We start from the raw sequence: 15,763 nt of genomic DNA on the forward strand, positions 1-15,763 counted from the left end.
TTAGTTATTTTCACAGTGAGATCTATTCATTTCAGTCGAGAAATGCAATTTTGATGATAACTCCTAAACCGCTGCGCAGAAATGAACCAAACTTCACCCAATAGTGTATTGTATCACAATCTAGTAGTTACATTTGGAAATTTGGTTCTAGGACATTTGGTTTGAGCGCAATCCTCATACTTAGTTCAAAAAAGCCATTTAGGCCTTTTCACAGTGAGATCTATTCATTTCAGCCGAGAAATGCAATTTTGATGATAACTCCTAAACCGCTGCGCAGAAGTGAACCAAACTTCACCCAATAGTGTATTGTATTACAATCTAGTAGTTACATTTGGAAATTTGGTTCTAGGACATTTGGTTTGAGCGTAATCCTCAAACTTAATTCAAAAATGCCATTTACGCCTTTTCACAGTGAGATCTATTCATTTCAGCCGAGAAATGCAATTTTGATGATAACTCCTAAACGGCTGCGCAGAAGTGAACTAAACTTCACCCAATAGTGTATTGTATTACAATCTAGTAGTTACATTTGGAAATTTGGTTCTAGGACATTTGGTTTGAGCGCAATCCTCAAACTTAGTTTAAAAAAAGTCATTTAAGCCTTTTCACAGTGAGATCTACGCGATATGGCCGAGAAATGTAATTTTGATGTTAACTCCAAAACCGCTGCGCAGAAGTCAACCAAACTTCACCCAATAGTGTATTGTATCACAATCTAGTAGTTACATTTGGAAATTTGGTTCTAGGACATTTGGTTTGAGCGCAATCCTCAAACTTAGTTAAAAAAAGTCATTTAAGCCTTTTCGCAGTGAGATCTACGCGATATGGCCGAGAAATGTAATTTTGATGTTAACTCCCAAACCGCTGCGCAGAAGTCAACCAAACTTCACCCAATAGTGTATTGTATCACAATCTAGTAGTTACATTTGGAAATTTGGTTCTAGGACATTTGGTTTGAGCGCAATCCTCAAACTTAGTTAAAAAAAAAGTCATTTAAGCCTTTTCGCAGTGAGATCTACACGATATGGCCGAGAAATGTAATTTTGATGTTAACTCCAAAACCGCTGCGCAGAAGTCAACCAAACTTCACCCAATAGTGTATTGTAAAACAATCTAGTAGTTACATTTGGAAATTTGGTTCTAGGACATTTGGCTTGAGCGCAATCCTCAAACTTAGTTAAAAAAAGTCATTTAAGCCTTTTCGCAGTGAGATCTACGCGATATGGCCGAGAAATGTAATTTTGATGTTAACTCCCAAACCGCTGCGCAGAAGTCAACCAAACTTCACCCAATAGTGTATTGTATCACAATCTAGTAGTTACATTTGGAAATTTGGTTCTAGGACATTTGGTTTGAGCGCAATCCTCAAACTTAGTTAAAAAAAAAAGTCATTTAAGCCTTTTCACAGTAAGATCTACGCGATATGGCCGAGAAATGTAATTTTGATGTTAACTCCAAAACCGCTGCGCAGAAGTCAACCAAACTTCACCCAATAGTGTATTGTATCACAATCTAGTAGTTACATTTGGAAATTTGGTTCTAGGACATTTGGTTTGAGCGCAATCCTGAAACTTAGTTAAAAAAAGTCATTTAAGCCTTTTCGCAGTGAGATCTAAGCGATATGGCCGAGAAATGTAATTTTGATGTTAACTCCCAAACCGCTGCGCAGAAGTCAACCAAACTTCACCCAATAGTGTATTGTATCACAATCTAGTAGTTACAATTGGAAATTTGGTTCTAGGACTTTTGGTTTGAGCGCAATCCTCAAACTTAGTTCAAAAAAGCAATTTACGCCTTCTGACAGTGAGATCTATTTATTTCAGCCGAGAAATGCAATTTTGATGATAACTCCCAAACCGCTGCGCAGAAATGAACCAAACTTCACCCTATAGTGTATTGTATCACAATCAAGTAGTTACATTTGGAAATTTGGTTCTAGGACATTTGGTTTGAGCGCAATCCTCAAACTTAGTTAAAAAAAGTCATTTAAGCCTTTTCGCAGTGAGATCTACGCGATATGGCCGAGAAATGTAATTTTGATGTTAACTCCCAAACCGCTGCGCAGAAGTCAACCAAACTTCACCCAATAGTGTATTGTATCACAATCTAGTAGTTACATTTGGAAATTTGGTTCTAGGACATTTGGTTTGAGCGCAATCCTCAAACTTAGTTAAAAAAAAGTCATTTAAGCCTTTTCACAGTGAGATCTACGCGATATGGCCGAGAAATGTAATTTTGATGTTAACTCCAAAACCGCTGCGCAGAAGTCAACCAAACTTCACCCAATAGTGTATTGTATCACAATCTAGTAGTTACATTTGGAAATTTGGTTCTAGGACATTTGCTTTGAGCGCAATCCTCAAACTTAGTTAAAAAAAGTCATTTAAGCCTTTTCGCAGTGAGATCTACGCGATATGGCCGAGAAATGTAATTTTGATGTTAACTCCCAAACCGCTGCGCAGAAGTCAACCAAACTTCACCCAATAGTGTATTGTATCACAATCTAGTAGTTACATTTGGAAATTTGGTTCTAGGACATTTGGTTTGAGCGCAATCCTCAAACTTAGTTAAAAAAAAAGTCATTTAAGCCTTTTCGCAGTGAGATCTACACGATATGGCCGAGAAATGTAATTTTGATGTTAACTCCAAAACCGCTGCGCAGAAGTCAACCAAACTTCACCCAATAGTGTATTGTAAAACAATCTAGTAGTTACATTTGGAAATTTGGTTCTAGGACATTCGGCTTGAGCGCAATCCTCAAACTTAGTTAAAAAAAGTCATTTAAGCCTTTTCGCAGTGAGATCTACGCGATATGGCCGAGAAATGTAATATTGATGTTAACTCCCAAACCGCTGCGCAGAAGTCAACCAAACTTCACCCAATACTGTATTGTATCACAATCTAGTAGTTACATTTGGAAATTTGGTTCTAGGACATTTGGTTTGAGCGCAATCCTCAAACTTAGTTAAAAAAAAAAGTCATTTAAGCCTTTTCACAGTAAGATCTACGCGATATGGCCGAGAAATGTAATTTTGATGTTAACTCCAAAACCGCTGCGCAGAAGTCAACCAAACTTCACCCAATAGTGTATTGTATCACAATCTAGTAGTTACATTTGGAAATTTGGTTCTAGGACATTTGGTTTGAGCGCAATCCTGAAACTTAGTTAAAAAAAGTCATTTAAGCCTTTTCGCAGTGAGATCTAAGCGATATGGCCGAGAAATGTAATTTTGATGTTAACTCCCAAACCGCTGCGCAGAAGTCAACCAAACTTCACCCAATAGTGTATTGTATCACAATCTAGTAGTTACAATTGGAAATTTGGTTCTAGGACTTTTGGTTTGAGCGCAATCCTCAAACTTAGTTCAAAAAAGCAATTTACGCCTTCTGACAGTGAGATCTATTTATTTCAGCCGAGAAATGCAATTTTGATGATAACTCCCAAACCGCTGCGCAGAAATGAACCAAACTTCACCCAATAGTGTATTGTATCACAATCAAGTAGTTACAATTGGAAATTTGGTTCTAGGACTTTTGGTTTGAGCGCAATCCTCAAACCTAGTTCAAAAAAGCCATTTAATCCTTTTCACTGTGAGATCTATTCATTTCAGCCGAGAAATGTAATTTTTATGATAACTCCCAAACCGCTGCGCAGAAGTGAACCAAACTTCACCCAATAGTGTATTGTATCACAATCTAGTAGTTACATTTGGATATTTGGTTCTAGGACATTTGGTTTGAGCGCAATCCTCAAACTTAGTTCAAAAAAGCCATTTAGGCCTTTTCACAGTGAGATCTATTCATTTCAGCCGAGAAATGCAATTTTGATGATAACTCCCAAACCGCTGCGCAGAAATGAACCAAACTTCACCCAATAGTGTATTGTATCACAATCTAGTACTTACAATTGGAAATTTGGTTCTAGGACTTTTGGTTTGAGCGCAATCCTCAAACTTAGTTCAAAAAAGCAATTTACGCCTTCTGACAGCGAGATCTATTCATTTCAGCCGAGAAATGTAATTTTGATGATAACTCCCAAACCGCTGCGCAAAAGTGAACCAAACTTCACCCAATAGTATCACAATCTAGTAGTTACATTTGGAAATTTGGTTCTAGGACATTTGGTTTGAGCGCAATCCTGATACTTAGTTCAAAAAAGCCATTTAAGCCTTTTCACAGTGAGATCTATGCGATATGGCCGAGAAATGTAATTTTGATGTTAACTCCCAAACCGCTGCGCAGAAGTCAACCAAACTTCACCCAATAGTGTATTGTATCACAATTTATTAGTTACATGTGGAAATTTGGTTCTAGGACATTTGATTTGAGCGCAATTCTCAAACTTAGGTCAAAAATGCCATTTAAGCCTTTTCACAGTGAGATCTATGCGATATGGCCGAGAAATGTAATTTTGATGTTAACTCCCAAACCGCTGCGCAGAAGTCAACCAAACTTCACCCAATAGTGTATTTTATCACAATCTAGTAGTTACATTTGGAAATTTAGTTTTAGGACATTTGGTTTGAGCGCAATCTTCAAACTTAATTAAAAAAAGTCATTTAAGCCTTTTCACAGTGAGATCTATGCGATATGGCCGAGAAATGTAATTTTGATTTTAACTCCCAAACCGCTGCGCAGAAGTAAACCAAACTTCACCCAATAGTGTATTTTATCACAATCTAGTAGTTACATTTGGAAATTTAGTTCTAGGACATTTGGTTTGAGCGCAATCATCAAACTTAGGTCAAAAAAGCCATTTAAGCCTTTTCACAGTGAGATCTATGCGATATGGCTGAGAAATGTAATTTTGATGTTAACTCCCAAACCGCTGCGCAGAAGTCAACCAAACTTCACCCAATAGTGTATTTTATCACAATCTAGTAGTTACATTTGGAAATTTAGTTCTAGGACATTTGGTTTGAGCGCAATCCTCAAACTTAGGTCAAAAAAGCCATTTAAGCCTTTTCACAGTGAGATCTATGCGATATGGCCGAGAAATGTAATTTTGATGTTCACTCCCAAACCGCTGCGCAGAAGTCAACCAAACTTCACCCAATAGTGTATTGTATCACAATCTAGTAGTTACATGTGGAAATTTGGTTCTAGGACATTTGATTTGAGCGCAATCTTCAAACTTAATTAAAAAAAGTCATTTAAGCCTTTTCACAGTGAGATCTATGCGATATGGCCGAGAAATGTAATTTTGATGTTCACTCCCAAACCGCTGCGCAGAAGTCAACCAAACTTCACCCATTAGTGTATTGTATCACAATCTAGTAGTTACATGTGGAAATTTGGTTCTAGGACATTTGATTTGAGCGCAATCCTCAAACTTAGGTCAAAAAAGCCATTTAAGCCTTTTCACAGTGAGATCTATGCGATATGGCCGAGAAATGTAATTTTGATGTTAACTCCCAAACAGCTGCGCAGAAGTCAACCAAACTTCACCCAATAGTGTATTGTATCACAATCTAGTAGTTACATGTGGAAATTTGGTTCTAGGACATTTGATTTGAGCGCAATTCTCAAACTTAGGTCAAAAAAGCCATTTAAGCCTTTTCACAGTGAGATCTATGCGATATGGCCGAGAAATGTAATTTTGATGTTAACTCCCAAACCGCTGCGCAGAAGTAAACCAAACTTCACCCAATAGTGTATTTTATCATAATCTAGTAGTTACATTTGGAAATTTAGTTCTAGGACATTTGGTTTGAGCGCAATCTTCAAACTTAATTAAAAAAAGTCATTTAAGCCTTTTCACAGTGAGATCTATGCGATATGGCCGAGAAATGTAATTTTGATGTTAACTCCCAAACCGCTGCGCAGAAGTCAACCAAACTTCACCCAATAGTGTATTTTATCACAATCTAGTAGTTACATTTGGAAATTTAGTTCTAGGACATTTGATTTGAGCGCAATCCTCAAACTTAGGTCAAAAAAGCCATTTAAGCCTTTTCACAGTGAGATCTATGCGATATGGCCGAGAAATGTAATTTTGATGTTAACTCCCAAACCGCTGCGCAGAAGTCAACCAAACTTCACCCAATAGTGTATTTTATCACAATCTAGTAGTTACATTTGGAAATTTAGTTTTAGGACATTTGGTTTGAGCGCAATCTTCAAACTTAATTAAAAAAAAGTCATTTAAGCCTTTTCACAGTGAGATCTATGCGATATGGCCGAGAAATGTAATTTTGATGTTCACTCCCAAACCGCTGCGCAGAAGTCAACCAAACTTCACCCATTAGTGTATTGTATCACAATCTAGTAGTTACATGTGGAAATTTGGTTCTAGGACATTTGATTTGAGCGCAATCCTCAAACTTAGGTCAAAAAAGCCATTTAAGCCTTTTCACAGTGAGATCTATGCGATATGGCCGAGAAATGTAATTTTGATGTTAACTCCCAAACCGCTGCGCAGAAGTCAACCAAACTTCACCCAATAGTGTATTTTATCACAATCTAGTAGTTACATTTGGAAATTTAGTTCTAGGACATTTGGTTTGAGCGCAATCCTCAAACTTAGGTCAAAAAAGTCATTTAAGCCTTTTCACAGTGAGATCTATGCGATATGGCCGAGAAATGTAATTTTGATGTTAACTCCCAAACCGCTGCGCAGAAGTCAACCAAACTTCACCCAATAGTGTATTTTATCACAATCTAGTAGTTACATTTTGAAAATTAGGTCTAGGACATTTGATTTGAGCGCAATCCTCAAACTTAGGTCAAAAAAGCCATTTAAGCCTTTTCACAGTGAGATCTATGCGATATGGCCGAGAAATGTAATTTTGATGTTAACTCCCAAACCGCTGCGCAGAAGTCAACCAAACTTCACCCAATAGTGTATTTTATCACAATCTAGTAGTTACATTTGAAAATTTAGTTTTAGGACATTTGGTTTGAGCGCAATCTTCAAACTTAATTAAAAAAAGTCATTTAAGCCTTTTCACAGTGAGATCTATGCGATATGGCCGAGAAATGTAATTTTGATGTTCACTCCCAAACCGCTGCGCAGAAGTCAACCAAAGTTCACCCATTAGTGTATTGTATCACAATCTAGTAGTTACATGTGGAAATTTGGTTTTAGGACATTTGATTTGAGCGCAATCCTCAAACTTAGGTCAAAAAAGCCATTTAAGCCTTTTCACAGTGAGATATATGCGATATGGCCAAGAAATGTAATTTTGATGTTCACTCCCAAACCGCTGCGCAGAAGTAAACCAAACTTCACCCAATAGTGTATTGTATCACAATCTAGTAGTTACATTTGGAAATTTAGTTCTAGGACATTTGGTTTGAGCGCAATCCTCAAACTTAGGTCAAAAAAGCCATTTAAGCCTTTTCAGAGTGAGATCTACGCGATATGGCTGAGAAATGTAATTTTCATGTTAACTCCCAAACAGCTGCGCAGAAGTCAACCAAACTTCACCCAATAGTGTATTGTATCACAATCTAGTAGTTACATGTGGAAATTTGGTTCTAGGACATTTGATTTGAGCGCAATCCTCAAACGTAGGTCAAAAAAGCCATTTAAGCCTTTTCACAGTGAGATCTATGCGATATGGCCGAGAAATGTAATTTTGATGTTAACTCCCAAACCGCTGCGCAGAAGTCAACCAAACTTCACCCAATAGTGTATTGTATCACAATTTATTAGTTACATGTGGAAATTTGGTTCTAGAACATTTGATTTGAGCGCAATTCTCAAACTTAGGTCAAAAATGCCATTTAAGCCTTTTCACAGTGAGATCTATGCGATATGGCCGAGAAATGTAATTTTGATGTTAACTCCCAAACCGCTGCGCAGAAGTCAACCAAACTTCACCCAATAGTGTATTTTATCACAATCTAGTAGTTACATTTGGAAATTTAGTTTTAGGACATTTGGTTTGAGCGCAATCTTCAAACTTAATTAAAAAAAGTCATTTAAGCCTTTTCACAGTGAGATCTATGCGATATGGCCGAGAAATGTAATTTTGATGTTAACTCCCAAACCGCTGCGCAGAAGTAAACCAAACTTCACCCAATAGTGTATTTTATCATAATCTAGTAGTTACATGTGGAAATTTCGTTCTAGGACATTGGGTTTGAGCGCAATCATCAAACTTAATTAAAAAAGTCATTTAAGCCTTTTCACAGTGAGATCTATGCGATATGGCCGAGAAATGTAATTTTGATGTTAACTCCCAAACCGCTGCGCAGAAGTCAACCAAACTTCACCCAGTAGTGTATTGTATCACAATTTAGTAGTTACATGTGGAAATTTGGTTCTAGGACATTTGATTTGAGCGCAATTCTCAAACTTAGGTCAAAAAAGTCATTTAAGCCTTTTCACAGTGAGATCTATGCGATATGGCCGAGAAATGTAATTTTGATGTTCACTCCCAAACCGCTGCGCAAAAGTCAACCAAACTTCACCCAATAGTGTATTGTATCACAATCTAGTAGTTACATGTGGAAATTTGGTTCTAGGACATTTGATTTGAGCGCAATCCTCAAACTTAGGTCAAAAAAGCCATTTAAGCCTTTTCACAGTGAGATCTATGCGATATGGCCGAGAAATGTAATTTTGATGTTAACTCCCAAACCGCTGCGCAGAAGTCAACCAAACTTCACCCAATAGTGTATTGTATCACAATTTATTAGTTACATGTGGAAATTTGGTTCTAGGACATTTGATTTGAGCGCAATTCTCAAACTTAGGTCAAAAATGCCATTTAAGCCTTTTCACAGTGAGATCTATGCGATATGGCCGAGAAATGTAATTTTGATGTTAACTACCAAACCGCTGCGCAGAAGTCAACCAAACTTCACCCAATAGTGTATTTTATCACAATCTAGTAGTTACATTTAGAAATTTAGTTCTAGGACATTTGGTTTGAGCGCAATCTTCAAACTTAATTAAAAAAAGTCATTTATGCCTTTTCACAGTGAGATCTATGCGATATGGCCGAGAAATGTAATTTTGATGTTAACTCCCAAACCGCTGCGCAGAAGTCAACCAAACTTCACCCAATAGTGTATTGTATCACAATTTATTAGTTACATGTGGAAATTTGGTTCTAGGACATTTGATTTGAGCGCAATTCTCAAACTTAGGTCAAAAGTGCCATTTAAGCCTTTTCACAGTGAGATCTATGCGATATGGCCGAGAAATGTAATTTTGATGTTAACTCCCAAACCGCTGCGCAGAAGTCAACCAAACTTAACCCAATAGTGTATTTTATCACAATCTAGTAGTTACATTTGGAAATTTAGTTTTAGGACATTTGGTTTGAGCGCAATCTTCAAACTTAATTTAAAAAAGTCATTTAAGCCTTTTCACAGTGAGATCTATGCGATATGGCCGAGAAATGTAATTTTGATGTTAACTCCCAAACCGCTGCGCAGAAGTCAACCAAACTTCACCCAATAGTGTATTTTATCACAATCTAGTAGTTACATTTGGAAATTTAGTTCTAGGACATTTGGTTTGAGCGCAATCATCAAACTTAGGTCAAAAAAGCCATTTAAGCCTTTTCACAGTGAGATCTATGCGATATGGCTGAGAAATGTAATTTTGATGTTAACTCCCAAACCGCTGCGCAGAAGTCAACCAAACTTCACCCAATAGTGTATTTTATCACAATCTAGTAGTTACATTTGAAAATTTAGTTCTAGGACATTTGGTTTGAGCGCAATCATCACACTTAGGTCAAAAAACCATTTAAGCCTTTTCACAGTGAGATCTATGCGATATGGCTGAGAAATGTAATTTTGATGTTAACTCCCAAACCGCTGCGCAGAAGTCAACCAAACTTCACCCAATAGTGTATTTTATCACAATCTAGTAGTTACATTTGGAAATTTAGTTCTAGGACATTTGGTTTGAGCGCAATCATCAAACTTAGGTCAAAAAAGCCATTTAAGCCTTTTCACAGTGAGATCTATGCGATATGGCTGAGAAATGTAATTTTGATGTTAACTCCCAAACCGCTGCGCAGAAGTCAACCAAACTTCACCCAATAGTGTATTTTATCACAATCTAGTAGTTACATTTGGAAATTTAGTTTTAGGACATTTGGTTTGAGCGCAATCTTCAAACTTAATTAAAAAAAGTCATTTAAGCCTTTTCACAGTGAGATCTATGCGATATGGCCGAGAAATGTAATTTTGATGTTAACTCCCAAACCGCTGCGCAGAAGTCAACCAAACTTCACACAATAGTGTATTGTATCACAATCTAGTAGTTACATGTGGAAATTTTGTTCTAGGACATTTGTTTTGAGCGCAATCCTCAAACTTAGGTCAAAAAAGCCATTTAAGCCTTTTCACAGTGAGATCTATGCGATATGGCCGAGAAATGTAATTTTGATGTTAACTCCCAAACCGCTACGCAGAAGTCAACCAAACTTCACCCAATAGTGTATTTTATCACAATCTAGTAGTTACATTTGGAAATTTAGTTTTAGGACATTTGGTTTGAGCGCAATCTTCAAACTTAATTTAAAAAAGTCATTTAAGCCTTTTCACAGTGAGATCTATGCGATATGGCCGAGAAATGTAATTTTGATGTTCACTCCCAAACCGCTGCGCAGAAGTCAACCAAACTTCACCCATTAGTGTATTGTATCACAATCTAGTAGTTACATGTGGAAATTTGGTTCTAGGACATTTGATTTGAGCGCAATCCTCAAACTTAGGTCAAAAAAGCCATTTAAGCCTTTTCACAGGGAGATCTATGCGATATGGCCGAGAAATGTAATTTTGATGTTAACTCCCAAACCGCTGCGCAGAAGTAAACCAAACTTCACCCAATAGTGTATTTTATCATAATCTAGTAGTTACATTTGGAAATTTAGTTCTAGGACATTTGGTTTGAGCGCAATCTTCAAACTTAATTAAAAAAAGTCATTTAAGCCTTTTCACAGTGAGATCTATGCGATATGGCCGAGAAATGTAATTTTGATGTTAACTCCCAAACCGCTGCGCAGAAGTCAACCAAACTTCACCCAATAGTGTATTGTATCACAATCTAGTAGTTACATGTGGAAATTTGGTTCTAGGACATTTGATTTGAGCGCAATTCTCAAACTTAGGTCAAAAAAGCCATTTAAGCCTTTTCACAGTGAGATCTATGCGATATGGCCGAGAAGTGTAATTTTGATGTTAACTCCCAAACCGCTGCGCAGAAGTCAACCAAACTTCACCCAAAAGTGTATTTTATCACAATCTAGTAGTTACATTTGGAAATTTAGTTTTAGGACATTTGGTTTGAGCGCAATCTTCAAACTTAATTAAAAAAAGTCATTTAAGCCTTTTCACAGTGAGATCTATGCGATATGGCCGAGAAATGTAATTTTGATGTTCACTCCCAAACCGCTGCGCAGAAGTCAACCAAACTTCACCCAATAGTGTATTGTATCACAATCTAGTAGTTACATGTGGAAATTTGGTTCTAGGACATTTGATTTGAGCGCAATCCTCAAACGTAGGTCAAAAAAGCCATTTAAGCCTTTTCACAGTGAGATCTATGCGATATGGCCGAGAAATGTAATTTTGATGTTAACTCCCAAACCGCTGCGCAGAAGTCAACCAAACTTCACCCAATAGTGTATTGTATCACAATTTATTAGTTACATGTGGAAATTTGGTTCTAGAACATTTGATTTGAGCGCAATTCTCAAACTTAGGTCAAAAATGCCATTTAAGCCTTTTCACAGTGAGATCTATGCGATATGGCCGAGAAATGTAATTTTGATGTTAACTCCCAAACCGCTGCGCAGAAGTCAACCAAACTTCACCCAATAGTGTATTGTATCACAATTTATTAGTTACATGTGGAAATTTGGTTCTAGAACATTTGATTTGAGCGCAATTCTCAAACTTAGGTCAAAAATGCCATTTAAGCCTTTTCACAGTGAGATCTATGCGATATGGCCGAGAAATGTAATTTTGATGTTAACTCCCAAACCGCTGCGCAGAAGTCAACCAAACTTCACCCAATAGTGTATTGTATCACAATTTATTAGTTACATGTGGAAATTTGGTTCTAGGACATTTGATTTGAGCGCAATTCTCAAACTTAGGTCAAAAATGCCATTTAAGCCTTTTCACAGTGAGATCTATGCGATATGGCCGAGAAATGTAATTTTGATGTTAACTACCAAACCGCTGCGCAGAAGTCAACCAAACTTCACCCAATAGTGTATTTTATCACAATCTAGTAGTTACATTTAGAAATTTAGTTCTAGGACATTTGGTTTGAGCGCAATCTTCAAACTTAATTAAAAAAAGTCATTTAAGCCTTTTCACAGTGAGATCTATGCGATATGGCCGAGAAATGTAATTTTGATGTTAACTCCCAAACCGCTGCGCAGAAGTCAACCAAACTTCACCCAATAGTGTATTGTATCACAATTTATTAGTTACATGTGGAAATTTGGTTCTAGGACATTTGATTTGAGCGCAATTCTCAAACTTAGGTCAAAAGTGCCATTTAAGCCTTTTCACAGTGAGATCTATGCGATATGGCCGAGAAATGTAATTTTGATGTTAACTCCCAAACCGCTGCGCAGAAGTCAACCAAACTTAACCCAATAGTGTATTTTATCACAATCTAGTAGTTACATTTGGAAATTTAGTTTTAGGACATTTGGTTTGAGCGCAATCTTCAAACTTAATTTAAAAAAGTCATTTAAGCCTTTTCACAGTGAGATCTATGCGATATGGCCGAGAAATGTAATTTTGATGTTAACTCCCAAACCGCTGCGCAGAAGTCAACCAAACTTCACCCAATAGTGTATTTTATCACAATCTAGTAGTTACATTTGGAAATTTAGTTCTAGGACATTTGGTTTGAGCGCAATCATCAAACTTAGGTCAAAAAAGCCATTTAAGCCTTTTCACAGTGAGATCTATGCGATATGGCTGAGAAATGTAATTTTGATGTTAACTCCCAAACCGCTGCGCAGAAGTCAACCAAACTTCACCCAATAGTGTATTTTATCACAATCTAGTAGTTACATTTGAAAATTTAGTTCTAGGACATTTGGTTTGAGCGCAATCATCACACTTAGGTCAAAAAACCATTTAAGCCTTTTCACAGTGAGATCTATGCGATATGGCTGAGAAATGTAATTTTGATGTTAACTCCCAAACCGCTGCGCAGAAGTCAACCAAACTTCACCCAATAGTGTATTTTATCACAATCTAGTAGTTACATTTGGAAATTTAGTTCTAGGACATTTGGTTTGAGCGCAATCATCAAACTTAGGTCAAAAAAGCCATTTAAGCCTTTTCACAGTGAGATCTATGCGATATGGCCGAGAAATGTAATTTTGATGTTAACTCCCAAACCGCTGCGCAGAAGTCAACCAAACTTCACCCAATAGTGTATTTTATCACAATCTAGTAGTTACATTTGGAAATTTAGTTTTAGGAAATTTGGTTTGAGCGCAATCTTCAAACTTAATTTAAAAAAGTCATTTAAGCCTTTTCACAGTGAGATCTATGCGATATGGCCGAGAAATGTAATTTTGATGTTAACTCCCAAACCGCTGCGCAGAAGTCAACCAAACTTCACCCAATAGTGTATTTTATCACAATCTAGTAGTTACATTTGGAAATTTAGTTCTAGGACATTTGGTTTGAGCGCAATCATCAAACTTAGGTCAAAAAAGCCATTTAAGCCTTTTCACAGTGAGATCTATGCGATATGGCTGAGAAATGTAATTTTGATGTTAACTCCCAAACCGCTGCGCAGAAGTCAACCAAACTTCACCCAATAGTGTATTTTATCACAATCTAGTAGTTACATTTGAAAATTTAGTTCTAGGACATTTGGTTTGAGCGCAATCATCAAACTTAGGTCAAAAAACCATTTAAGCCTTTTCACAGTGAGATCTATGCGATATGGCTGAGAAATGTAATTTTGATGTTAACTCCCAAACCGCTGCGCAGAAGTCAACCAAACTTCACCCAATAGTGTATTTTATCACAATCTAGTAGTTACATTTGGAAATTTAGTTCTAGGACATTTGGTTTGAGCGCAATCATCAAACTTAGGTCAAAAAAGCCATTTAAGCCTTTTCACAGTGAGATCTATGCGATATGGCTGAGAAATGTAATTTTGATGTTAACTCCCAAACCGCTGCGCAGAAGTCAACCAAACTTCACCCAATAGTGTATTTTATCACAATCTAGTAGTTACATTTGGAAATTTAGTTTTAGGACATTTGGTTTGAGCGCAATCTTCAAACTTAATTAAAAAAAGTCATTTAAGCCTTTTCACAGTGAGATCTATGCGATATGGCCGAGAAATGTAATTTTGATGTTAACTCCCAAACCGCTGCGCAGAAGTCAACCAAACTTCACACAATAGTGTATTGTATCACAATCTAGTAGTTACATGTGGAAATTTTGTTCTAGGACATTTGTTTTGAGCGCAATCCTCAAACTTAGGTCAAAAAAGCCATTTAAGCCTTTTCACAGTGAGATCTATGCGATATGGCCGAGAAATGTAATTTTGATGTTAACTCCCAAACCGCTACGCAGAAGTCAACCAAACTTCACCCAATAGTGTATTTTATCACAATCTAGTAGTTACATTTGGAAATTTAGTTTTAGGACATTTGGTTTGAGCGCAATCTTCAAACTTAATTTAAAAAAGTCATTTAAGCCTTTTCACAGTGAGATCTATGCGATATGGCCGAGAAATGTAATTTTGATGTTCACTCCCAAACCGCTGCGCAGAAGTCAACCAAACTTCACCCATTAGTGTATTGTATCACAATCTAGTAGTTACATGTGGAAATTTGGTTCTAGGACATTTGATTTGAGCGCAATCCTCAAACTTAGGTCAAAAAAGCCATTTAAGCCTTTTCACAGGGAGATCTATGCGATATGGCCGAGAAATGTAATTTTGATGTTAACTCCCAAACCGCTGCGCAGAAGTAAACCAAACTTCACCCAATAGTGTATTTTATCATAATCTAGTAGTTACATTTGGAAATTTAGTTCTAGGACATTTGGTTTGAGCGCAATCTTCAAACTTAATTAAAAAAAGTCATTTAAGCCTTTTCACAGTGAGATCTATGCGATATGGCCGAGAAATGTAATTTTGATGTTAACTCCCAAACCGCTGCGCAGAAGTCAACCAAACTTCACCCAATAGTGTATTGTATCACAATCTAGTAGTTACATGTGGAAATTTGGTTCTAGGACATTTGATTTGAGCGCAATTCTCAAACTTAGGTCAAAAAAGCCATTTAAGCCTTTTCACAGTGAGATCTATGCGATATGGCCGAGAAGTGTAATTTTGATGTTAACTCCCAAACCGCTGCGCAGAAGTCAACCAAACTTCACCCAATAGTGTATTTTATCACAATCTAGTAGTTACATTTGGAAATTTAGTTTTAGGACATTTGGTTTGAGCGCAATCTTCAAACTTAATTAAAAAAAGTCATTTAAGCCTTTTCACAGTGAGATCTATGCGATATGGCCGAGAAATGTAATTTTGATGTTCACTCCCAAACCGCTGCGCAGAAGTCAACCAAACTTCACCCAATAGTGTATTGTATCACAATCTAGTAGTTACATGTGGAAATTTCGTTCTAGGACATTGGGTTTTAGCGCAATCATCAAACTTAATTAAAAAAGTCATTTAAGCCTTTTCACAGTGAGATCTATGCGATATGGCCGAGAAATGTAATTTTGATGTTAACTCCCAAACCGCTGCGCAGAAGTCAACCAAACTTCACCCAATAGTGTATTGTATCACATT

The sequence above is a fragment of the Corythoichthys intestinalis genome, unplaced genomic scaffold (assembly GCF_030265065.1).
Source record: "Corythoichthys intestinalis isolate RoL2023-P3 unplaced genomic scaffold, ASM3026506v1 HiC_scaffold_24, whole genome shotgun sequence".
Classification (NCBI taxonomy): domain Eukaryota; kingdom Metazoa; phylum Chordata; class Actinopteri; order Syngnathiformes; family Syngnathidae; genus Corythoichthys; species Corythoichthys intestinalis.